Genomic DNA, 27440 nt, shown 5'->3' on the forward strand with positions numbered 1-27440 from the left:
CAAACAAAGATTGTTAGGCGGATTCTCAGGTAGCGACCTGTCCGTGAATCAAATGAGCGAGAATCGTTGGACTCATTCTCGGGTTGTGATCTGCTCACGAATCAAACAAAGCAGAATTCTTAGACTGATTCTCGGGTGGTGACCTGTTCACAAATTTAATGAACAAGAATCGTTAGAATGATTCTCGGGTAGTGACCTGTCCATGAATCTAACAAATGAGAATACTTAGGGACTGATTCTTGGATAGCGACCCATTCACTAATTGAACAAACAAAAACTGATTCTTGGGTAATGACCGGTATGCAAATCGAACAAATGAGAGTCCTTAGACTGATTCTAGGGGAGTGAATGGCTTGCGAATCAAATGAACGAGAATCGCTGGACTGATTCTCGGATAGTGACCCGTTCACAATTTAAATAAATACGAATCATTAGACTGATTCTCATAACCCATTCGTGAATCAAACAAACAAAATTTTTTAGATGGATTCTCAGGTAGTGACCCATCCTTGAATCAGACAAGAGAGAATTGTTGGACTCATTCTTGGGTTGTGACCTGCTCACGAATCAGACAAAGCAGAATTCTTAAACTGATTCTCGGGTGGTGGCCTGTTCGCAAATTTAATGAACAAGAATCGTTAGACTGATTCTCTGCTACTGATTCATCCACAAATCAAATGATTGAGAATCATTAGACCGATTCTGCTAGTGACTCGTTCACCTATGAAATGAATGAGAATCGTTGGACTGATTCTTGGATAGTGACCCATTCACTAATTGAAGAAACAAAAACTGTTAGACTGATCCTCGGGTAATGACTGGTATGCAAATCGAACAAATGAGACTCCTTAGACTGAGTGAACAGCTTGTGAATCAAATGAATGAGAATCGTTAGACTGATTCTCTGCTACTGATTCATTCATAAAACAAATGAATGAGAATTATTAAATGAACGTGACCCGTTCACAAATCAAATGAATGAGAATCGTTAGACAAATTCTCGGTTAGTGTCTTGCTCACCTATGAAATGAACAAGAATCGTTAGACAGATTCTTTGGTAGCGAGCCGTTCACAAACCCAACAAACAGAAATCGTTGGACTGATTCCCGGGTTGTGACTCATCCACCTATGAAATGAACGAGAATCGTTAGACTGATTCTCTGGTACAGATTCATTCATAAATCAAATGAATGAGAATCATTAAATGAACGTGACCTGTTCGCAAATCAAATGAAGGAGAATCGTTAGACAAATTCTCAGTTAGTGACTCATTCACCTATGAAATGAACGAGAATCGTTAGACTGATTCTCTGGTACGGATTCATTCACAAATCAAATGAAGGAGAATCGTTAGACAAATTCTCAGTTAGTGACTCATTCACCTATGAAATGAACGAGAATCGTTAGACTGATTCTCTGGCACAGATTCATCCACAAATCAAAAGAATGATAATCGTTAAATGAATGTGATCCGTTCGCAAATCAAATGAAGGAGAATCGTTAGACAAATTCTCGGTTAGTGTCTTGTTCACCTATGAAATGAACAAGAATCGTTAGACTGATTCTCTGGTACTGATTCATTTACTAATCAAATGAATGAGAATCATTAGACCGATTCTTTGGTAGCGAGCCGTTCACAAACCCAACAAACAGAAATCGTTGGACTGATTCTATGGTTGTGACTCATTCACCTATGAAATGAACGAGAATCGTTAGACTGATTCTCTGGCACGGATTCATTCACAAATCAAATGAATGAGAATCATTAAATGAACGTGACCTGTTCGCAAATCAAATGAAGGAGAATCGTTGGACTGATTCCCGGGTTGTGACTCATCCACCTATGAAATGAACGAGAATCGTTAGACTGATTCTCTGGTACAGATTCATCCACAAATCAAATGAATGATAATCGTTAAATGAATGTGACCCGTTCGCAAATCAAATGAATGAGAATAATTGGACCGATTCTTGGTTAGTGACTCGTTCACGTATGAAATGAACGAGAATTGTTAGACTGATTCTCTGGTACGGATTCATTCACAAATCAAATGAATGAGAATCATTAAATCAACGTGACCCGTTCGCAAATCAAATGAACGAGAATCGTTAGACTAATTGCTCATCACTAGATTACAGTGGAGATGTCACCTGTAAACCTGAGAGATGGATGTAAACCAGTAACACCATGAATGAATACCTGTAGCTGGCTTTTGGAGCAAGTGATTGCACCAATGGGATTGTCAATATTTATCTTTTACACCGGTCTAGCGCAAAGCCTACGTAGGAAGAAATGAAATGCGTCTCCACCCAGCCGACAAAGATGTTGGCATCGATCAAGTACAGAAACATTGCAAGAACAAAGCCGTAGCCGAGTGCCACTCTAATTTTCTGACCACATTTTAGATCAACCTCCGTGCCCACCGGAGCTGGCAGAACATGAAGTGTGCACGTTGGTGTGAATTGCCAGGATTTTGGCTTGTGGTTAAAGGAGTGTGCATTACAAGGAGCACCTGCACCTGAGGCTATAGTATACGAGAAGAAAGGAAATGTTTAGTTTGAAAGCGTGCAGGAATGCCAGCGTACAGGTTTTTAATCTGTCCACACTTTGATGAGAACTGCAAATTATTTTAATCCTTTGTTTCTATTTTATTTATTTTTTTTTTTGCACAGCTGGAGCATTAGGGCACACACTAGGAGCGCAAAGACGGAAATTTTATGCAGGGAACGAGTGGCCGTAATGAAAAGAAGATGAAAGCCGATCGGTTGTTTTAGGATTGAACTCTTAGCTGCTTCCTTTTACATTTCAGATTAGTTTTCAGGTCGAATTGCTTTTCTTTCTCCGTAAGAGCTGTCCGCTCAGTTTCTGTAGGGTGAAGGGTCAAGTGGGTTATACTGCACGATGGCAGCCGTAAAACAAGCACAGGTCTGGAGGGGCACTTTGCCAGTCAGCTCGGGCAGCTTTGACAGGCTGGACCTGCTGCTTCAGTCCTTTCCTCATTCCAGGAGGGTGCAGCCCCCGTTACCAGCGACCCCAGGACAATCCACCTTCATGCCATTACAAGGCGTGCGCTGTCACCACCCCATCAGACGGCGCCTTTGATGGGTGAGCCAGATAAGAGTTGATGTTTTTATGTTCTGCAGACGTGCCACTGACTCATAATTTATCTGAACCAACATTCAGTCTGGACGTATTCCTTCTAGCAATTTAGCATGAATGCAAATTCTAGGCTGATTGCTGTTTAAGACTTTTAAAAAGCACGGAAAACTTTTTTTGGTATTGTTTATTTACTATTTCCTCTTTTTCACTGCATCTTTTAATGGCGTACATTGAATTTCATGACACTGGAAATGATAAAAAAATATTATTGTATAACAAATCCAGGCAGGGAATTGTTTATGTTTTATTGTTTTTTGTAAAAAAGGAAGCAGTTTTATATTATTATTGTTATCTTTAATTTAAGTGGTCACTGACACAGAAATTTAACCCTTACAGTGTCTTCAAATGGAGACTTAATGTTGGGCCTTATTGGTATTTTTTTGGATCCAATTCTGGAGCCCCTCCTGAGGTACCCTGAATATCCAAATTTTTCCCCACCTAACTTATTTAATATCAATCGACCATCTGTGGCCGGCTGGAGGAATGACGGGTCTCCTGATAAAATTTGGGGCACCAACCGGGTCGTCCCATTTAATCAAAAAAATTAGTCCAAGAGAAAGGTGTCAGGCCTCTTGACTTCGAGTTGGCTCGGCTTTGGCATTTAGCCTTTGCTATCCAGTGGGTTGTTCTTACCAATAAGGCGCTTTCTTTCTAGGCAGCTGGGATTCTTTTGGGGCGGGGCTAAGCACCCTCAATGGGCGGGTCCTCGGTGGTGCTGCAGGGAGAGAAGGAGAAGACAAAGTTAACCACAGCACCCCCTCTCGGCCTCGATTGGGTGCCATGACGAGATCCTCCAATGCGCATGTGTGACACATCTTTACCTTTTGTACCCCTGATGGCCCGAACTTTTAGGACAGGATGTTTTTTTAAGGGTTTGTGAACAAACAAAGCACTGTAAGACATTGACTGCTGGACCATTTATTACTGGGATACTGCAGTGTAGGTCTATGCATTCGAAAACTTGTTAAAAATGTAATGAAATATACTGCTCAAAAAAATTAACGGAGCACTTTTGAATGAGAGTATAGTATCAAGTCAATGACACTTGTGGGCTATTGATCTGCTCAGTTCAGTAGCAGAGGGGCTTGTTCATCAGTTTCAGCTGCTTTGGTGCACTAGAGGGGCAAAAATGAGACGACCCCCCAAAACAGGAATGAATGGTTTAACAGGTGGAGGGAGGCCACTGACATTTTTTTCTCCTTATCTCTTTTGTCACTTGTTTTGCATTTGGCTATGGTCAGTGTCACTACTGGTAGCTTGAGGCCATACCTGTTCCCTACAGAGGTGACACAGGTAGTCCAACTTCTCCAGGATGGCACATCAATACATGCCTGTCATTGCAAGAAGGTTTGCCGAGTCTCCCAGCACAGTCTCACGGGCATGGAGGAGATTCCAGGAGACAGGCAGTTACTCTAGGAGAGCTGGACAGGGCCCCTCGTAGAAGGTCCTTAACCCATCAGCGGGATTGACCGGTATCTGCTCCTCTGGGCGTGGAGGACCAGGATGAGCGCTGCCAGAGCCTACAAAATGACCTCCAGCAGGCAGGCCACTGGTGTGAATGTCTCTGACCAAACAATCAGAAACAGACTGGCATGAGGGCCTGACATCCTCTAGTGGGCACAGTGGTGCTCGATTGGCATTTGCCATAGAATACCAGAATTGGCAGGTCCACTACTGGCGCCCTGTGCTTTTCACAAATATGTGAATTTCCCTTGGAATTAATAAAGTATCTATCTATCTATCTATCATATAGTGCCTTTCACATCTATCTATCTATCTATCTATCTATCTATCTATCTATCTATCTATCTATCTATCTATCTATCTATCTATCTATCTATCTATCTATCTATCTATCTATCTATCTATCTATCATATAGTGCCTTTCATATCTATCTATCTATATTTCTATTTATTATATAGTTCCTTTCATATCTATCTATCTATCTATCTATCTATCTATCTATCTATCTATCTATCTATCTATCTATCAGATGAGAGCAGGTTCACCCTGAGCATGTGTGACAGACGTGAAAAGGGTCTGGAGAAGCCATGGAGAACGTTTTGCTGCCTGTAACATCATTCAGAATGACCGGTTTGGTGGTGGGTCAATGATGGTCAGTCTGGGGAGGCATTTCCATGGAGGTACACACAGTGATCTACAGGCTAGACAACAGCACCTTGACTGCCATTAGGTATTGGGATGAAGTCCTTGGACCCATTGTCAGACCCTATGCTGGTGCAGGGGGTCCTGGGTTCCTCCGGGTGCACGACAATGCCCAGCCTCATGATACCATTGACTGTCCCCGACACTCTGCTTGTCTGACCTCAATCCAATAGAACACCTCTGCGTGGGACTTTATGTCTCGGTCCATCTGACGCCTCAGACTGTCCAGGAGCTCAGTGATGCCCTGGTCCAGATCTGGGAGGAGATCCCCCAGGATACCATCTGTCGTCTCATTAGGATGTTGCCAGGCATGCATACAAGCACATGGTATTGGGGGCGGGCATACAAACTACTGAGTATGATGATTTGGAGTTGCTGCAATGAAATTTCGGGAAATGGACTCGCCTGCCTTCTGCCTCATTTTTTTCCCTTTGATTTTTGTGGTGTCTTTGAATTCAGCCCTCTGTAGGTTCATCATTTTCATTTCCATCAAATGATGTGGCATCTTCTCGTTCCTAACTGATCACCATACCAGTCCATGTTAGCAGAGATAGCCAGTAGGATTTTTTTTTACCATTGAGATCCGATGTGTTTTCAAAGTGTTCCTTTAATTTTTTTGAACAGTTTATATTAAAAGGAAATGCTTTATTAATGACAGTAACTCCACAATCTCAAAGCAACTGTTATTGACTTGATTTTCACCAGCAACATGACTAAAAGTCTCTGTTTGAATGAGAGTCCACCCTAGAAGCACATGTACCACAAATATGACACATTTCTTTTGCACTGTCCACGCTTGTTGCACACAACACATTTGGTAGTTGGTGACAGGGAAAAATGTCCCTATAGTGCTGTCCTGGTGGTCGTGACAAGCCTTGTAATGAGGAAACGCCTTTGGTGCAACTATCAGAGTCTACAGGTTCCACATTACATCCACAAGCTAAAGTGAATTTCTTCCTTCATTAACCTGCAAAGCCAAAGTTCTTCCACAAGAGGGAGGATAACCGTCAACCCCCAGCTTGTGAACGGAAAGGGCCGCATGGATTCTGTATAAGAATAATGAATAATGAATGGCATTAAGCAGAGCGTTTTTATTTTCTAGGCTCTCCATAAAGACATCTGCGGACAGAACTGTGGTAAGGGAGAAATATGACCAAAATAATAAATAAATAAAGTGTCTATAGTCACGAGGAGCGGGAAATGGAAGTGTCCTCTGTTCTGCTTGTCTAGATGCGTTGGTTTCAGCAGTTGTAATTACATATTATGATATGGGCCATCACTGCCAGAATACTTGGAGTCTAATTATATCTTATGGCATTTGTCATAAATCGAGCCAAAAGCCTCTCGCCTTCTGCTTTCGTAAAAAAAGAACAAAAAAATCTAAACAAATGGCCTGGTTGGCAAGATGTTGCTGATGCAAGGCAACCACCAGATTGTCATGGAGCAGCAGGAAATCTCATAGAGAGCCTCAAGAAAAGGAGACCGAGAGCCAACACGGGCAGCAGGAGAGACCACACGTATGCCAGATTGTGATGGGCAGGAACTGCTGGCAAGACAGTATGTCCCCAATGTGTGCTGTGTGCCCCTGAAGGGCATTAGTCAGGGGCATTCAGATGAATGAGAGAAAGGCAACTTGGATAGAAGCATCCGGAGCCAGAGATGGATGCCTGGCACTGTTCATGAAGTGAAAGCAAGGCCGGGGGGCAGAAACATGACCCAGTTTGTTAAAAGGGTACAGCAATGTGTTGGCAACCGAGGGAATACACTGATAGATAGATAGATAGATAGATAGATATGAAAGGCACTATATAATAGATAGATAGATAGATATGAAAGGCACTATATAATAGATAGATAGATATGAAAGGCACGATATAATAGATAGATAGATAGATAGATGTGAAAGGCACTTTATGATAGATAGATAGATAGATAGATGGATACTTTATTAATCCCAAGGGGAAATTCACATACTCCAGCAGCAGCATACTGATAAAGAACAATATTAATTTAAAGAGTGATAACAATGCAGGTATAACAGACAATAACTTTGTATAATGTTAACGTTTACCCCCCTGGTGGAATTGAAGAGTCACATAGTGTGGGGTCTCCTCAGTCTGTCACTGGAGCAGGACGGTGACAGCAGTCTGTCGCTGAAGCTGATCCTCTATCTGGAGATGATCCTGTTCAGTGGATTCTCCATGATTGGCAGGAGTCTGCTCAGCGCCCGTCGCTCTGCCACGGATGTCAAACTGTCCAGCTTGGTGTCTACAATAGAGCCTGCCTTACTCACCAGTTTGTTCAGGTGTGAGGCGTCCCTCTTCTTTATGCTGCCTCCCCAGAACACCATTGTGTAGAAGAGAGCACTCGCCACAACCGTCTGGTAGAACATCTGCAGCATCTTATTGCAGATGTTGAAGGACGCCAGCCTTCTAAGGAAGTATAGTCGGCTCTGTCCTCTCTTGCACAGAGCATCAGTATCGACAGTCCAGTCCAAATTATCATCCAGCTGCACTCCCTGGTATTTATAGGTCTGTACCCTCTGCACAGTCACCTCTGATGATCACGGGGCCCATGAGGGGCCTGGTCCTCCTAAAATCCACCACCTGCTCCTTGGTTTTGCTGGTGTTCAGGTGTAGGTGGTTTGAGTCACACCATTTAATAAAGTCCTTGATTAGGTTCCTATACTCCTCCTGCTGCCCAGTCCTGATGCAGCCCACGATAGGAGTGTCGTCAGCGAACTTTTGAATGTGGCAGGACTCCGAGTTGTATTGGAAGTCTGATGTATGTTGGCTGAACAGGACCAGAGAAAGTCCAGTCCCCTGTAGCGCTCCTGTGCTGCTGACCACAATGTCAGACCTGCAGTTCCCAAGACGCACATACTGAGGTCTGTCTGTAAGATAGTCCACGATCCATGGCACCAGGTGTGAGTCTGCCAGGATGTATTTCCTTCCTTTATCTGTTTCATTTGTGTTAGGTAGAATGCCCAGAGGGGACTGGGCGGCCTCGTGGTCTGGAATCCCTACAGATTTTATTTTTTTCTCCAGCCGTCTGGAGTTTTTTTTTCTTTTTGTAGTTCTGACAGGGTCCCCCGAAAGGCAAGATCCCTGGGTTAGGATTCCCACACAGACCCCTGCAAGACATGCTGGGACCTTTTATGAATCCCATACCAAATGACATATAACAGAGAAATTTGCATTGGTCATTCCAACATATGGCACATCCCAAACATTAATACTGTTTTTACAGATTCATATCAAGTAGCATATAACAAAGATATCTGTTTTGCATTTGTCATTCCAACAGATGACGCATTAGAAACATTAACGCTGTTTTACGAATTCATACCAAATGGCATGTAAGAGAAGCCTATGCATTGCATTTGTCATTTCAACAGATGGCACATCTCAAACGTTTGTAGCAATGAAATGTTATATTTTATTATGTAATCTACTTGTAAATACATCATTTGTATTAGTTGGCGTCAAAATGGTTTTGTTTACTTATTTCCAGATTTATATGACTGATTCCTGACCATTGGCAAGTGGAGATTGACTTAATCCAGACTTTGACTTACAGTATATATATTGTAATGGATGGCATACAGGAGTAGTGTCCCTGCCAGGATGTATTCTCTTCCTTTACCTGGTCTGGAAGGCCCAGGTGGCACATTGGCAGAAAGAGTGGCAGGAGGTTCCCAGCCTTAGCCAGGAGGATGGCAGAATCTGCCAGTGCCAATGTAGGCATGAATGTCAGCAGCCGGTCATTAGGCTAGTTTGACAGAAGGATGGAGGAGACAGCCTGTAGTTCTGACAGGGTCCCCCGAAAGGCAAGATCCCTGGGTTAAGATTCCCACACAGACCCCTGCAAGGCATGCTGGGACCTTTTATGAATCCCATACCAAATGACATATAAGAGAGAAATTTGCATTGGTCATTCCAACATATGGCACATCCCAAACATTAATACTGTTTTTACAGATTCATATCAAGTAGCATATAACAGAGACATCTGCTTGCGTTTGTCATTCCAACAGATGACGCATTAGAAACATTAACACTGTTTTACGAATTCATTCCAAATGGCATGTAAGCGAGGCATATGCATTGCATTTGTCATTCCAACAGATGGCACATCTCAAACATTTGCAGCAATAAAATGCTATATTTTATTATGTAATCTAGTTGTAAATACATTATTTGCTTTAGTTGGTGTCAAAATGGTTTTGTTTACTTATTTCCAGATTTATATGACTGATTCCTGACCATTGGCAAGTGGAGATTGACTTAATCCAGACTTTGACTTACAGTATATATATTGTAATGGATGGCATACAGGAGTAGTGTCCCTGCCAGGATGTATTCTCTTCCTTTACCTGGTCTGGAAGGCCCAGGTGGCACATTGGCAGAAAGAGTGGCAGGAGGTTCCCAGCCTTAGCCAGGAGGATGGCAGAATCTGCCAGTGCCAATGTAGGCATGAATGTCAGCAGCCGGTCATTAGGCTAGTTTGACAGAAGGATGGAGGAGACAGCCTGTAGTTCTGACAGGGTCCCCCGAAAGGCAAGATCCCTGGGTTAAGATTCCCACACAGACCCCTGCAAGGCATGCTGGGACCTTTTATGAATCCCATACCAAATGACATATAAGAGAGAAATTTGCATTGGTCATTCCAACATATGGCACATCCCAAACATTAATACTGTTTTTACAGATTCATATCAAGTAGCATATAACAGAGACATCTGCTTGCGTTTGTCATTCCAACAGATGACGCATTAGAAACATTAACACTGTTTTACGAATTCATTCCAAATGGCATGTAAGCGAGGCATATGCATTGCATTTGTCATTCCAACAGATGGCACATCTCAAACATTTGCAGCAATAAAATGCTATATTTTATTATGTAATCTAGTTGTAAATACATTATTTGCTTTAGTTGGTGTCAAAATGTTTTGTTTACTTATTTCCAGGTTTATATGACTGATTCCTGACTATTGGCAAGTGGAGATTGACTTAATCCAGCATTTGACTTAAGTCCCCTGAAGTGCTAGATGGTAGTATCTCTGGGTTAGGATTCCCACATGGACCCCCGCAAGGCATGCTGGGACCTTTTAAAAATCCAATTCCAAATGTCATATAACAGAGAAATTTGCATTTGTTATTCTAACATATGCCGAATCAGAAATATTAATTCTGTTTTGACAGATTCATACCAAATGACATATAACACAGACATCTGTATTGCATTTGTCGTTCCAACATATGGCACATCCCAAACATTAATATTTTCTTTACAGATTCATATCAAGTAGCACATAACAGAGACATCTGTATTGCATTTGTCGTTCCAACACTGCTTTTACCAATTCATACCAAATGGCATTTAAGAGAGGCATATGCATTGCATTTGTCATTCCAACAGATGGTGTATCACAAACATTTGTTGTCATTAAGTGCATTGCACTTGTCATTCCAACAGATGGCACATCCCAAACATTTGTAGTGATAAAATGCAATATTTTATTATGTAATCTAGTTGTAAATACATCATTTATATTAGTTGCTGTCAAAATAGTTTAGTTTCTTATTTACAGGTTTATTTGACTGATTCCTTACCGTTGGCAACTGGAGCTTTGACTTATTCCAGACTTTGACTTTAGTCCTCTGAAATGCTAGATAACAGCATCTCTGGATCCGGATTCCCACACGGACCCCGCAAGGCATGCTGGGAGTCCTGTGGGGTAGTCCTGCTGAGGTTCGTGGGGGCTACCGGGGCTCTGTTGGTCTTCCGTTTGACCTGGAAGTGCTTCAGTGGACAGACTCCAGGATCTAAGATAAAAGATGCCACTCGACCTCATGGAGTCCGGCGTGGTCCGTTATTAACTTTGACATTAAAGAGTCGTTTTCTACTGATCAGTACCAAAACAGTCACATTAAATCCACTGTGATTCAGTGTTGCAAAATAAGAAAATACAAAAACTTTCTAAGGGAAGAATACTTTTCATCGGCACTATAGGTATATCTGCACTGTGCTTTAGGTTCCTGTGAGTACATCATTATTGTTCATGAAGATTTCTGAAACATACAGTAATTATGCATCAGGCGTTCTTTATCCTTTATCAAAGAAAATGAGTGAAATATTTCTGCAGTAATTGACATTAAAACGGTTCAACCTGAGGTTAATTAGGCAAGAGCAAGTGAGCCGAGTCTTTACTTAAAGGATTCACTTCAATGTCTTACATGCCACGTGGAGGTAGGAGACCGACGGAGATTCCCTAGAGACTGGCACTTCCACTTCTATTGCCCAATATAACTGTCCCAATATAGTAAATGCTTAAGGCAATTTATATGCAAATGAATACGAGGAAGATGAAGGCCTTTGCCGTTATAATATTAACAGCTCTGTAAATGCTTTCATCAGTTAATCTTTTAATCATTGGGAGCAATAAATCGATTCAAATTGTCTTTTTGAGTCAGCCTATAGAAGACTTTTATATGTTTTAGTCTGATTAGGCTGCTGGTGTATCTGTGCGATTATATTTTATAATAGCAATTCTCTGTTAAATAATTGATTATTTTACGCGTTACGTGTAGCTGAGTTAATTTACTGAGAGAGAAGAAATTGGAGTCCTACTGATGGGAAATTTATGGAAATTGATATTTCAGTTTGTTCTGGATGTCTGTGTTTGAATACATATTTGGAAAGGCTGTTGAATTTTCGAGTTCTATTCACTTATCATGGTGCCTGAGAGTGGCGACGTGTTGCATGTTGAGTAATGGGTGTAAGAATTTCACCCTACTCTGTACACGTGACAATCATCCACCTCAATTAAAGAATAAAAGTCTGTGTGTCCGTCCGGTTTGCGATGGCCCTGCCATTTTTAAAGATGGAGCATAACAAACATTTGTAGTAATAAAATGCACTGCGTTTGTCATTCCAACAGATGGCGCATCACAAACATTAACACTGTTTTTACGAATAACATACCAAATGGCATATAACCAAGACAACTGCATTGCTTTTAGCATTCCAACAGGCGGCACTTCACAAACATGTGTAACAATAATATACAGTACTTTTATTATATAATTTAGCTGAAAATACATCATACATATGCATATATTAGTAGATGTAAATAGTATTTCATTACTTTTTACAGGTTTATTTGACTAGTTGCTGACCATTGGCAAGATTTTTGCAGATCTGTTTTTGCCCTTCGGTTCCACAATCAGCCATTTTGTAATTTTGAATGCTTAGCTTGTTGTCGTAATTATTTATTATTTGCACCTGATTCTGTCTAATGGACCGTTAAACCTGAGATCCCTGCCTGTTGCTTAATGCCAAACAAATGGAACTGTACTGTCATAATTCTACATTTCTTTTTATTACAATGCTTTTAAATCTTCTCTTTAAAGAGCCAACACCTTGTGGCCTACAATTAATCTCCATTATATGTAGATAACCAGTTTGACACATTAACCTTAATAAAAGGATAAGTGTCTATGTGTCTCTCTGTGTCCCTGTCCGGTTGCTATATCTTTATCATCCCAAAAGACTGCACATCACAAACATTTTTAGTAATAAAATGTACTGCATTTGTCATTCTAACAGGTGGTGCATCACAGACATTAACACTGCTTTTACGAACCCCACACCAAATGGCATATAACAAAGATATCTGCATTGCATTTGTTGTTCCAACAGATGCGCATCAGAAATATTAACACTGCTTTTAAGAATCCCATACCAAATGGTATTCAACAAGATATCTGCATTGCATTTGTCGCTACAGCAGTCGACACGTCACACACATTAACATTGCTATTACGAATCCATACAAAATGGCATATAACCAAGACAAATGTATTGTGTCTGTCATTCCAACAGATGGTGCATCACAAATATTAACATTGCTTCTATGAATCCCATACCAAATGGTATTTAACAAGATATCTGCATTAAATTTGTTGCTACAACAGCTCTTATGAATCCATACAAAATGGCATATAACCAAGACACATGCATTGTGTTTGTCATTCCAACAGATGATGCATCACAAACATTAGCACTGCTTTAATGGAACCCATACCTAATTTTATCAATTACTAAAGAAAATATTGCATTAAATAGGCTATGACAAATGAATGATAATGTCTTGTCGCTATGCAATGCATACTCTACCCTTTATATAAGTGATAATCAAGAATAAAAATGATTGAACTTTTTCGCAAAGAAACTCCATCTTGTGGTTTTGTGACAGTTCAGTTAAATGTCACTTCAAAATAAAGTTGCAAAAAAAAGTATGCAATGATATTTTTGTCAAACTTTTCAGAGAATAACTGGAAACGTACTTTATTGTGGGTGGTATATCGTGATATATATCGTTATTGTGATATAAAATAATCCATATCGTGATATATGATTTTTACATATCGCCCAGCACTACCAACAGGTGGCTCATCACAAACATTAACACTGCTTTTACAAATTCATACTAAGTGGCTAATAACTGAGACCAATGCATTGTGTTTGTCATTCCAACAGATGATACATCACAAACATTAGCACTGCTTTAATGGATCCCATACCAAATTGCAAATAACATAGATATCTGCGGTACATTTGTCTTTCCAACAGATGGCGCATCACAAGCACCACATTGCTCTCATGAATCCATACCAAATGGCATTTTTTTGTCATTCCAACAGATGACTTGTCATAAACATTAACACTGCTTTTATAAATTCATACCAAGTAGCTTATAACTGAGACCAATGCTTTGTGTTTGTCATTCCAACAGATGGCAATTCACAAATATTAACACTGCTTTTAAGAATCCCATACCAAATGGTATTCAACAAGATATCTGCATTGCATTTGTCGCTACAACAGTCGACACGTCACACACATTAACATTGCTCTTACGAATCCATACAAAATGGCATATAACCAAGACACTTGCATTGTGTTTGTCATTCCAACAGATGATGCATCACATACATTAGCACTGCTTTAATGTATCCCATACCAAATTGCAAATAACATAGATATCTGCGGTACATTTGTCTTTCCAACAGATGGCGCATCACAAGCACCACATTGCTCTCATGAATCCATACCAAATGGCATTTTTTTGTCATTCCAACAGGTGGCTCATCACAAACATTAACACTGCTTTTACAAATTCATACCAAGTAGCTTATAACTGAGACCAATGCTTTGTGTTTGTCATTCCAACAGACAACGATTCACAAACATTTGTAGTATAAGAACCATGAAACCTTTATACGCTTGAGCCAATATGCCACACAGCACAGCGGTGAATGACCACTTAACTGACACTTTGTAAATGGCAGTAGGACATAAAGAATCCCTTGTTAAGGCCTTGCTACATAACAATCTATCTATCCCCCACCCATCTAGGGTCACGGGGGTCTGCTGGAGCCAATCCCAGCCAACACAGGGTGCAAGTCAGGAAACAAACCCCAGGCAGGACGTCAGCCCACCGCAGGGTGCGCACACACACACACCAAGCACACACTAGGGACAATTTAGGATCGCCAATGCCCCAGACTTGCATGTCTTTGGACTGTGGGAGGAAATCCACGCAGACACGGGGAGAACATGAAAACTCCACAAAGGGAGGACCCGGGAAGCGAACCCCAGGTCTCCTAACTGCGAGGCAATAACAACGTATCTGAATGATATTGTGAAAGTCCTATAAAACATCGGCCACACATAAATGTGGGAAAAGATGAAGAGGAAGTAGAAGAAGAAGAAGAGGCATTTAGTACAGGTGTACCTCTATTTTTAACACATTTCCAAAAATGTCTCAAATGCTATTTTCCCTTGATTATTCTGGGGTACTGAATGTTGCCTGACGTGGGAAGAACTGAACTGAAATGATTTTGGCAGAAGGCTGCGACATGAAAGTGAAGGAGTCCGGTTAACGTTTTGTGTGCGAGATTCACGTTAGTGTGGGGCAGGTCACGCTGTAGACAGGAGTGCCGTTCCCTTTGGAAGGCTACTTGTAAAAATGACATTTGAAAACATTCTCCATGTCGTTCTCCCTGTAGCCGATGCTTCTCTTTTTTAAGGATTTTGTAAACAGTGCTGCCTAACATCGGCAACAAACTGATTTGCTTTTGAAATATCCTAATCCTCGGTGGCGCATCTGCTGCTCCATTTTTCACATGTTACACTCGGCAATATCTTCAGGTTTAGTGCTGATGCTGCAGCTCTGCCTTCTCTTCGCCCATCTGCTAGGGTGGGCATGACAAGGTGATTTAATCCAACTTGACAAACTAGTTAAATATTGACAAGAAGTAGAAGAAGAGACCCAGTAAACTAGCAGCGCCTGCGCTGTGCTTGGCTTTCGCTCTCAGCCTTCTGCACGGTTTTTTCTTTTCCGGAGTCCATGGAGTATCAAACAGTAGAGAACAGAAGCGATGAGCCATATTGGGGAGAATTCTTTTAGCTCAATTTGTGGATGGGTTTCCAGCGTATCCGTTCTTCAGCTTTGGCTGGTAAGTCGTTTTTCATAGAATTCCATGTTACTCTTGGATTTGCTGCTGTTTGTCTTGTGCGTTGCTAGGACTGGCATAGAGAAAGTGCCCAGCATGGCACTTATGGACAGATGTGCCTTTGTCACTGTCTGCATTATACAGAGACAGTACCAAGAGAAGATTATGGGACAGGCGCTATATAAATACAATGAATTATTATTATTGTTATTATTAGGTTTATGGAGGTGCTGAGAGAGGACATGCAGGTGACGGGTGTGACAGAGTAAGATGACGAGGACAGAAAGATCTGGAAGAAGATGATCTGCTGTGGCAACCCCTAATGGGAGCAGCATTTGAGTAAAATAAAAGCGTGGGCACTTTTAGTAAGATTTTATCGATTGATGAAAAGTGCCCACGCTTTTATTTTACGAGGATGTATGAGAGATTTATTTTTGACTTTTTAGTACACTTTTTAACTTAATATAAGCATGGTTTTAAAAAAGTATTTTTTAATATCTATACTAATAAAAGGCAAAGCCCTCACTCACTTACTCACTCACTCGTCACTAATTCTCCAACTTCCCGTATTGGTAGAAGGCTGAAATTTGGCAGGCTCATTCCTTACAGCTTCCTTACAAAAGTTGGGCAGGTTTCATTTCGAAATTCTACGCGTAACGGTCATAACTGGAAGCTATTTTTCTGCATATACTGTAATAATGGAGTTGAGCTCGAAAGCCGTGGAGGGGCGGAGTTTCGTGTGACATCATCACGCCTCCCACGTAATCACGCAGTACGTAGAAAACCAGGAAGAACTCCAAAAACCGATGAAGAAAACATACATTATATAATTAAGAAGGCAGCGAAACAATTAGAAGCGAGCGAGTGACATATAAAACCATATTCAGCGGCTCACGTGAACTGACGCAGTACGCAGACAAAAAGCAACAGTTCCAAAAAGTGCTGAACAAAAACCGAATTACACTGCTACGCTCACATAGACAAACTACACGCAGTGGCGCAATAGTAGAGCCTTCGCTTCTTGCAGCGGCGTCCGAAGTTCGATTCCCGAGATGGGATGTGCTGAGTATGTACGTGTGCTTCCCGATTCATTTTAGCCTCACATCCCCTTGGTTTGAGACGTATGAAAAAATATGCGGTTAACGCAGAAAGTTTGAATTGCGCGATCACATTTGAAACAATATATCTTTTCAACTTCTATTTAGTCAACACTTAGCATATTCATAAGTAAGGCTGCTGCGCAACTCACCACGCCTCCCATGTAATTGACTGGCTTCCCATATAAGGCCGTTCTTCGCTGCGGTGTCTTTATTGGTTTCCTTGCTTCAACAAGGAAGATATGGAGGAATATTTCGGACAAAATGAAATAAATAAATAAATGCGTAAATAAATAAAAGTACTGTGAAATGTGAGCATAAATAAATGTGTCATGAAATGAGAGCCTAAATAAATGTGTCACGAAATATGTTTTTCGTTGCTTATTTATTTATTTCATTTTGTCCGTAACATTCCTGCAAACCGTCATGAAATACGGCTTGAAATAAAACTGTCACTTTCACTCGTCAAAGTTGAGAGGGTGGGCTCTAACACGCCCTCTAGTTACTGATTGGTGAATCGATAGCACAAGAATTAATTAGAAAAATGCTTACTACTGCCGATGAAATGGATTCTGCCGAAGATATTACGTATTTCAGAGAGAGAATTGAAGATTTATCGGAAGAAATTACAATGTTGTTGGCCCTTTTAGAACTGAGTATTTGACCCTTGTTTTACGAGTATAAAGTCAATTGCATATTCGCAGCTACTTTTTCAAACAACTGTACAGCTCTGATCAGTGGTAAAGTTGTTCAGTTCAAAATATTAGGTGGAGCTGCTTTGGGCATTCCATGTCAAAGTACCTAAACTAATAGGGCCATTGCAGCTTACCGTATATCAAACTGGCTCATTCGCCTTGTGATCGTCTTCTCTGATACATCATACAGATCTGCAATCTGTCGTACTTTTAAACCGCATAACAGAAGGTGTTCTATTGACTCAGCTGGAATGTCAAAGGATGGACGTCCAGAGCAGGGTACTGCATCACCTGAACTGGAGTGTAGTAGAGTCCGTTCCACCTGTTCTTCGATAATTTCAAAACAGTTTCATCTATATCGGAGTCTAAAAGGGCCGGCAACATTCCGATAAATCTTCAATTCTCTCTCTGAAATACGTAATATCTTCGGCAGAATCCATTTCATCGGCAGTAGTAAGCATTTTTCTAATTAATTCTTGTGCTATCGATTCACCAATCTGTAACTAGAGGGCGTATTAGAGCCCACCCTCTCAACTTTGACGAGTGAAAGTGACAGTTTTATTTCAAGCCGTATTTCATGACGGTTTGCAGGAATGTTACGGACAAAATGAAATAAATAAATAAGCAACGAAAAACATATTTCGTGACACATTTATTTATTTATGCTCTCATTTCATGACACATTTATTTATTTATGCTCACATTTCACAGTACTTTTATTTATTTACGCATTTATTTATTTATTTCATTTTGTCCGAAATATTCCTCCATATCTCACAGCTTCTGCGCTGTTTTATAAACGAACGACACATACGAAAGTCATTTATCCTTGCTTCGCCAACGAGGCAACCTTTTTATTTAATTCACGGGTTCTGCGCTGTTTTATTGTTCATTTGTTACGATTATTATACTTATTGTGTACATATTTTACACTTAGTTTACTGTTCAAGTACCCATTTCCTTTATTTAATCCGCGGCTTTTCTGCTGTTGTTTTGTTCGTTTATTACAATTATACTTATTTCATTCACTTTCTTTCAGGCAAAGAATGTTACGTTATTTTTAAAATTTTTCCTTTTCTTTTTCATAACTTCTTTATAACACACTACTTCTCCGCTGCGAAGCGCGGGTATTCTGCTAGTACTGTATATATTCTTTTCAACTTTTTAGTCTTGAAATCTTGAACTATTCTTCATATTAAAATGTCATTTCTTAATTAACATGGATGAATTGATCAATTAGTGAAACTGATTATTGATTCATGTATTGTCATCAGAAGTGAGTAAGGCCGGGTTTAAACTTCATGAAACACGACTTGTGCTCCAGCGGACACTCCTGCTATGTAAGCTTCACTGTTTATACTTGCACACGTACTTTACGTAAATCTGGAGGAATCCACCAGGTGGCAGTGCGAGATGTCATCACGGTGAGAACAGGTTCAGCTTCGCTGTGTTGTGAATTGCCTGCAACATCCATTAAACTCCGATGACACCTTACCACAATATCTGCTGAAAAGGATGTTTAACGGTTAAATCCATCAACCCAGGGATGTGCCCATTCCAGCAAGCACTGGGCATGAGGCTGAAACAATCCCTTGACGGGACATCAGCTCATCGCAAGGTGAATACAAGCACTCACATACACACTGGCGTCATTTTAATGTCACCAAATCTGTATGTCTGGGAGGAAACTGGAGCACACGGTGGAAACCCAGCAGGATAAAAACATGGAAACTCCAAGCAGGGAACACCAGCGACGTGACTCCCTGTGAGACAGCAGCACTAACGCTCCGCCACCGTGTCACGCCATGTGTGTAATTATTAACAGAATTCATTATTTAAACGGAATTACCGATTTATCTGTAAAATGTAACATACATACTTTAAGGCATTTCATCATGAAATTAGGGTTAGGGTTAATCTAAGGATTGTAACTGTGCAGAGAGTTGGAATCTTTATATATAATATGCTACCGTGGCTCTTTGTCTGTCCAGTATTATAAATTACAGTGGAACCTCGAGATACGAGTTTAATTCGTTCCAGCACTGAGCTTGTATAGCGAATTTCTCGTATCTAGAACAAACTTCCCCATTGAAAATAATGGAAATCCAGTTAATCCGTTCCGCACCCCCAAAAATATCAACATAAAAATCAATTTTCCTAACAAATAACACTGATAAATAATATACACAAGTGGAACCTCGGTTTGCAAGTAACTTGGTTTACGAGTGTTTTGCAAGATGAGCTACATTTTTTAATTAATTTTGACTTGATAAAACGAGCGATGTCTTGCAATACAAGTAGTATGGAGATACTTTGTCTGCTGAGCGTCATGTGATCATAACTGAGCTGATGGTTCTTCTCTCTCGTGCGCATCTCTCTCTCCTTATCTCTCTCACGCGCACCTCTCCCTCTCCTCATCTGTCTCGCTCGCTTGCGCACGCGTCTCTCTCTCTCTCTCTCTCTTTATCTCTCTCGCCGCTCTCTCTCTCTCCTTATCTCTCGCCGCAGCTCACGCACGCTCTCTCTCTCTCTCTCTCTCCTTATCTCTCTCACGCGCACCTCTCTCTCTCCTCATCTCTCTCGCTCGCTTGCGCACGCGTCTCTCTCTCTCTCTCTCCTTATCTCTCTTGCTCGCACGCGCCTCTCTCTCTCCTTATCCCTCTCGCTCGCTCGCTCGCGCGCGCGCCTCTCTCTCTCCTCTTGAGGGCAATCGTCTCCTATTCTCCGTCTGCATGTCCGCGATATTTTTGGATACGCTTATACAGCCAACTGCTACAGCGAAACAATGAAATCACAACGCACAAACGTGTAGATCCTCACGCTGCGGGAGAACAAGGAACGCTGAGTGAGCTGACGGGCTGGCAGCGTCAGTGTGTGGGTGAATCCCCGAGTCGAGGCGGATCGGGAAATGCGTCACGCATAACCACAGCCTGGCTCGTGGCTTGTTACGTGAGCCAATGCTCGTATTTAGATCCGAATTTTTCGCTCATACTTTCCTCTTACCTTGAATTTCTTGTATACAGAGGTGATCGTATCTAGAGGTTCCACTGTAATAAGTTTGACCGATTGACCTGAATTTTGGTACACATATACTACGTGGTGTCTACTATCTCCTTTAGGGGTGATGATTTTTATTACTCTTTTTATTTGTATTTTATTTTATTGTAGAATCAACTCTTGGCAGCGCGCAGCAGGGCGGCCGTGTGGCGCATGCGTATGAGCGCCGTTCTCATTCCCTACCACCTTCGCTTATCATTCTTGAGGCAGACTGAAGACTTAAGTGCCAGCTTAAGTGAAAAATTAAAGAAAACGTACAAAGTAGTTGCAACACAAAAACGAACTTGAATCAGTTTTTTCGCGAACAGACGTTGACGAAGGTGGAGAAAAAAAGAGCTGCTCAGGAAGCGGCAAGCACATCAACCTCTGAGCAAACTAGTGACAAACGTACAGAGAAAGAGGATGAAGACTAGGAACGCTCAAGTCAAGTGTATTCACTGCACGTTTTCGTGTAGTACGCCGTTACTGGTATCATATATTTAATGTGCTCAGTGTGGTGATCAATTGCTGTTTGCCGCTGCTGTCAGCTCAGGAGGAAACCCCAGAAAAAAAAGACGGCACAAAAGATGGTTTCGTGAGACCTTTAAAATGTTATCGTGTCATTACGATCGGGAATATACGACGCCTGAATATAAAAGCTCCACAAATGCATCTGTATGTCGGCATTTTGCTTCACCACATCGAACCATTCATCAAACCTCGAAGCGCGCACATCGATCCCGTCGGATCCGCACAGCGGCTTTCTGTCACATGTTGGTAGTAAACAGAGCCTCTGGCGTCACATTCCAACTTTTATCACACTGCGCCCACTGACTTTTTGCTGGTACTGCAACTCGTGCACGCGTCGTGTTAATTTCTGAGGACCTGCTCAGAGGACGCCTCAAATGAACGTGTGGCAGCCATGATGCGTGTGCGTTCTGAGCGTGAAGTATAAATGAGCCCCAAGTGTGCAAAATCTCTAGTCATTTGGACAATAGGAAGTGGGTTAAATATCGATTACAAGATATATACCAGACAACGAACAGGTGAAGTTAAATAAGAAAAAAAATAATTTGGTGCCTAATCTTAAATTTGATTCCTCCTTTTTACAGTTTTAGAGTCCCTAATATTAATGTTTAACCCTAGAACCCTAATTTTAAACTACTAGAACCCTAGGAGGCTCGAACTATTTTAGGTTTCTCTAATAACCCTAAACAAATATTTTGAAATTGTATGGCTTTTATGTGCTTTATTTGATCCTTACTTTGTTGCTTTTTAGACCTCATAGTTGGTTTTATGACAAATTGCTTTTAATTTGCAGTTTTAAGTTTTTCCATTTTTATGCCATTTTTGTACAGTTTTTTATAAAAGTAATGATTATGAATACATTTTAGGAGGTTTTTAGGACAGCATTTCTCAACCTTTACATATCTACGACAATTTTAATTGTGCCCCCATAACGTTTTTTTGAAAGGACCCCACTAATACCAGTTTGTTCTTTTGTAATTAATGATATATCGTAGATTCATATTTTATTATACCTGCTTAACTTTTATCGACATTTATCTAACTCTATATTTATTTTTCTAGTATCAGAATGTAGTTTAAGTTAATTTGTTTTGGTTTTCAATAGATGTATTTTTCATATTTGTGAATTTGTGAATTTCCCCTTGGGATTAATAAAGTATCTATCTATCTATCTATCTATCTATCTATCTATCTATCTATCTATCTATCTATCTATCATATAGTGCCTTTCACAGCTATCTATCTATCTATCATATAGTGTCTTTCATATCTATCTATCTATCTATCTATCTATCTATCTATCTATCTATCTATCTATCTATCTATCTATCTATCATATAGTGTCTTTCATATCTATCTATCTATCTATCTATCTATCTATCTATCTATCTATCTATCTATCATATAGTGTCTTTCATATCTATCTATCTATCTATCTATCTATCTATCTATCTATCTATCTATCTATCTACAGTATCTATCTATCTATCTATTATATAGTGCCTTTTCTATCTATCTATCTATCTATCTATCTATCTATCTATCTATCTATCTATCTATCTATCTATCTATCTATCTATCTATTTTCAATTCTTGTTTTCTTTTTTTCACATCTTCGCGCCCCCCTTTTGTTACTTCCTAGGTGGGCCCACCCCACCCCACAGTTATGGCGCTTTTCCACTGCATAGTACGGCACGACACGGTTCAGTTCAGCTCACTTTTGGGGGGGTTTTCCACTGGGAACAGTACCTGGTACCTGGTCCTTTTTTTAGTACCACCTCAGCCGAGGTTCCAAGCGCCAACCGTTACCAAAATGTGACGGTAAACTCTGCTGGTCACTGATTGGCCGGAGAAAATCGTCATTACTGCGTCACTGGCTATTCTTTTCTTTAAAGGTACACACACGCGGAAGTTTGTGTCCCGTCTCTTCATCGCTGGACGCAGTTTGTTGCATAAGTGGATGAATGTTTCTTCAGACATTCGAAAGTTCTCCAGCCACTGAGTGTTTGTAAAACCGGGAACAATCACATCCCACCACTCTGAAGCACGGTTAAATGTCCAAACAGATGGTCTGTTGCGGCGACTTTATTGCAAAATGTGGAAGATCTGTAATATACAGAATCAGCATTTTAATGTTACACTGGCAGTTAAGTTCATTTTATGCTTTGCAACAGTGATAAAAGTTAGCTAGTGATGTGCTTTTTTTAGATGCTTACCCTTGCGCGTCGTCGAGCTAAAGTGTTGTCATTGTCTGCGTGTTGTTGTAAAAGTTCCACGGTGTCACGGCAGTAGAGGCGGCGTAACTATAACGACACGTGAATAATCCCGCCCACTCTAAAGCGGTACTAAACTGCAGTTGAAACGCAAACCGAGCCGAACTGAGCCGAACCAAGGTGAGCTGTACTGAACCGTGCTGTGCCGTACTATGCAGTGGAAAAGCGTAGTTAGAGAACCACTGATTTAGGACGTTTTAAAGTATTTTAAAGGCTCTCTATACCTAGGAATGTGTGTTGACGCAGGGGTAGTAAGTACAGTAGTTACTACATTCATAGGCATGTGTGCCCGTGCAATGTCTGCCCTCTAGGGGGCAGTTCATCTCCGTAACCCTAACCTACCCTTAACCCTCACTCTACTTGCAAGCTCCGCCTTTTTCCTCCCGACTCCGGCTCCACCAATGGAGCGAGGCGGCCCCTTTTATAATGTGCTGCAGGTGCTCCCTGACGATCTTCCGGAAGTGCCGCATGAGCACCCAAAAAGCACTCTGGTTGTGTCTGGACTCTCTTCTGGGTGTGGCGGAAATGCTGCAGTCCAAAGCTCTATAATCATCTGGGCGCCCCCACTGGTGGTGGCCACGGGCAAAAAACAGGGTTGAGCCTCTAAGTCACGGGTGTCAAACTCCAGGCCTGGAGGGCCGCATCGGCTACAGGTTTTCATTCTAACCCTTTTCCTAATCAGTGACCCGTTTTCACTGCTAATTCACATTTTAATAGCCCTGTTAGAAGGATTCAGTCCTCTGAATTGATTTGTTTCTTCATTAAAATGCAGCCAAAAAGAAATGAGACGTGAAACAAGCCAACAGATGACCTGCTAAGCTGGAGCTTCAAACTCCAACCAATTTCTTAATGAGAAACCGATTCTTGCTGTTAATTAAACTTGTTATTTAATTCCACGGCTTGTTGCTGCTCTCATTCTGCCACAGCTGACATTTCCAAAACTGTTGATTTTCTTTTTTTCATAAGAACATCGTCAAAGTGTTTTGGTGAGTTGAGAGATCGACCTTAGTGAGACCTTCACCTTTCTTTATTTTCAGATATTGTGTGATGTGGTGGCTTGTTTTGTGTCTCATTATTGTTTGGCTGCTAATTAAGGAAAAAGAAACAACAGAAGGGCCTGAGTCAAGTTAATTAAAAGAAGTAATCGGCAGCAAAAACTGGTCACTAATTAAGAAGATGGTTAGAATGAAAACCTGCAGCCACTGCGGCCCTCCAGGACTGGAGTTTGACACCCCTTCTCTAAGCACTGATGCTGCCCTCTTGTGGCCCGAGGTGGGTATTGTCCCTCTGCCGGGCCCTCCCAGGCATCCTGGCTGGGGATCTGCCACAAACGACAGGCCACACGGTTCGAACTGCTGCGCTCGATGGCCAGGACCGCCAGCAAGAGAGATGGGCCGATTGGAAGCAGCAGGTGTTGCGTCCAATTGAGTCTCCCGTTGAAACCCTGGCAAAAATGTCGATCAAACCGCAAAACCATCAGGGCTTGCACAGAAGTCAATGCTAAGGCACTCGGCCCTCTCTACGGATCACTGCAAGGTCCAAATTTCCATTCTCTTAAAATAAAACAAAATGATTTGCCGTTTTGAACGCTCCGATCCCACAGCGAGGAACCCTGCAAGAACACTCACTTCTGTGGCTCCTTCACAGGTGACAACTGCGTGCACAGAACTCGATTCTCTTCATATCGTAAAACAAGCGCGCAAAATAATCAATGAGAATCGGCACCTGGTGAGGGCTGGGAATCGGACACTTCAGGCAGCCATTGCATGCTGGGATATGTGACGGCTGTAATAGTCCTGCCATTGCTGTGTGCCAAACATTATGGTGCCATGAAATGGGGGGGGCATGTAGAAAAAGTGTTCTATGACCAAATTATGTGCAAATCCCCTTAAATGAAAACGTGCACTTGAATCACAATGTCTGAATGGTTTGATTTGTGATTTTAAATTGTGGAGCAGAGGGGGGGAAATTAATGAAGAAGGGGTCTTTGTCCCAAACTTGAACTTTACAGTTGTGACTGAGAAAAATAAATCTGTTTTTATGGTTCGTGTGGAGCCCCCCCAAGCCCAACTGTCAAACTCCACCAATGATTTTACAGTCTGATACTTTAGTTGTTTAGGCCACACTGTCTCCGTTATGTTATTTTTAATTATTAAAGTCTAAACAAAGCCACATTAAAAAATAACAACAATAATACAAATAATAATAAAACATTGTATTTGATGGTGCCTTTCCTGAGAGTCAAGGTCACCTCACAGAGCCTCACCTTACATTCGAAAGTCCATGCTGAGAGGAGACGTCGTCATTAGCAGAAATAACGACGAGGGGCAATTGAAATCACTGATTTCCTCTCATTTATAGCCACTTCCCGTGGACCGGTCTGTGTTTCTTTTAGCGTTACTATTATTACTAGTACTTGCATTTTTCAATAGCAAAACAGAATGTTCTATTTCCTTAGGTTGCAAAAAAATAAATTAATAAAAGGAGATGATAATAATAGTGATGAAGGATAATACGTGGTGGGGGCTTTTTTTGTTGCATGGATTCAGGAATGCTATTAAAAGACTCCACTAGCTGGAGGAAGAAGCACAGTTAATGTGTACTGTCAGAAACATTTCGAGTTTAAGTGAACTTTATTTTCTCTAAAAGACACGTCTGAGGAGTAAATGACCTGGACACAGCGAAAGGAGCCTGCAGCAGGGTGACGTCATGGAGCAACGGCAGGCGCACAGCGACCTTTAGCCGTGCCTTTCAGGACACTTCGGCAAAGATGGCGGCTGCAAGCTGCCTGAGGACGATTTCTGTCTTCATACCTTATTCTGCTTTTTAATGTGGAGTTTTAGATCATGAAGTGAAATGAATTGATATTACGTATAAAACTAGACTGAGTATTCCTCGAATGGTGGAAGATATGACCTAGTGTGTTAAGAGCAATGAGTCTGAGAAAAATTATGTCTTTAATAATTATCTACCTGTTTATGTATTTATTTATTTAAAGCCTTATTTCACACTGGGGACAAATAAATCTATCTATCTATCTATCTATCTATCTATCTATCTATCTATCTATCTATCTATCTATCTATCTATCTATCTATTATATAGTGCCTTTCACATCTACTGTATCTATCTATCTATCTATCTATTATATAGAGCCTTTCATATCTATCTATCTATCTATGTATCTATCTATCTATCTATCTATCTATCTATCTATCTATCTATCTATCTATCTATCTATCTATTATATAGAGCCTTTCACATCTATCTATCTATCTATCTATCTATCTATCTATCTATCTATCTATCTATCTATCTATCTATCTATCTATCTATCTATCTATTATATAGTGCCTTTCACATCTACTGTATCTATCTATCTATCTATCTATCTATCTATCTATCTATCTATCTATCTATCTATCTATCTATCTATCTATCTATCTATCTATCTATCTATTATATAGTGCCTTTCACATCTACTGTATCTATCTATCTATCTATCTATCTATCTATCTATCTATCAAATTGGTATTTTTATATGCTATCCTGCCTACTACACTAAAATTGTTATCTATCTATCTATCTATCTATCTATCTATCTATCTATCTATCATTATATAGTGACTTTCACGTCTATCTATCTAGCTATCTATCAGATTTGTATTTTTATATATATGCTATCCTTCCTGCTACACTAAAATTGGTATCTATTTATCTGTAAGGATTAATGTAAAGTATATTTGAATATAAGCATAATGTATAGCCAGGGGCACACATTTTTATATTTTAAATCAATGATATTTATTTAGTTAAATATTGTTATATTAAAATATTTTATTGCAATGCTGATTTGAAAATAAAAAGCTGAGTTAAAATAATAAGCACTAATGAATGATCTTTCTGGATGTTTCTAGTCATCATATAAAAGCACTTTACGCAGCTCAGAAATCACATC

General features: G+C 40.6%; 1 protein-coding gene across 6 annotated transcripts in view; it reads left to right on the plus strand.

The window, feature by feature from the left end:
* The window catches only part of LOC120530784 (nck-associated protein 5-like), a 746735-nt gene that overhangs the window by 119458 nt on the left and 599837 nt on the right, over window positions 1–27440 (plus strand). The window lies entirely within an intron of this gene.

This window comes from Polypterus senegalus, chromosome 6, assembly GCF_016835505.1.
Source record: "Polypterus senegalus isolate Bchr_013 chromosome 6, ASM1683550v1, whole genome shotgun sequence".
NCBI lineage: Eukaryota > Metazoa > Chordata > Cladistia > Polypteriformes > Polypteridae > Polypterus > Polypterus senegalus.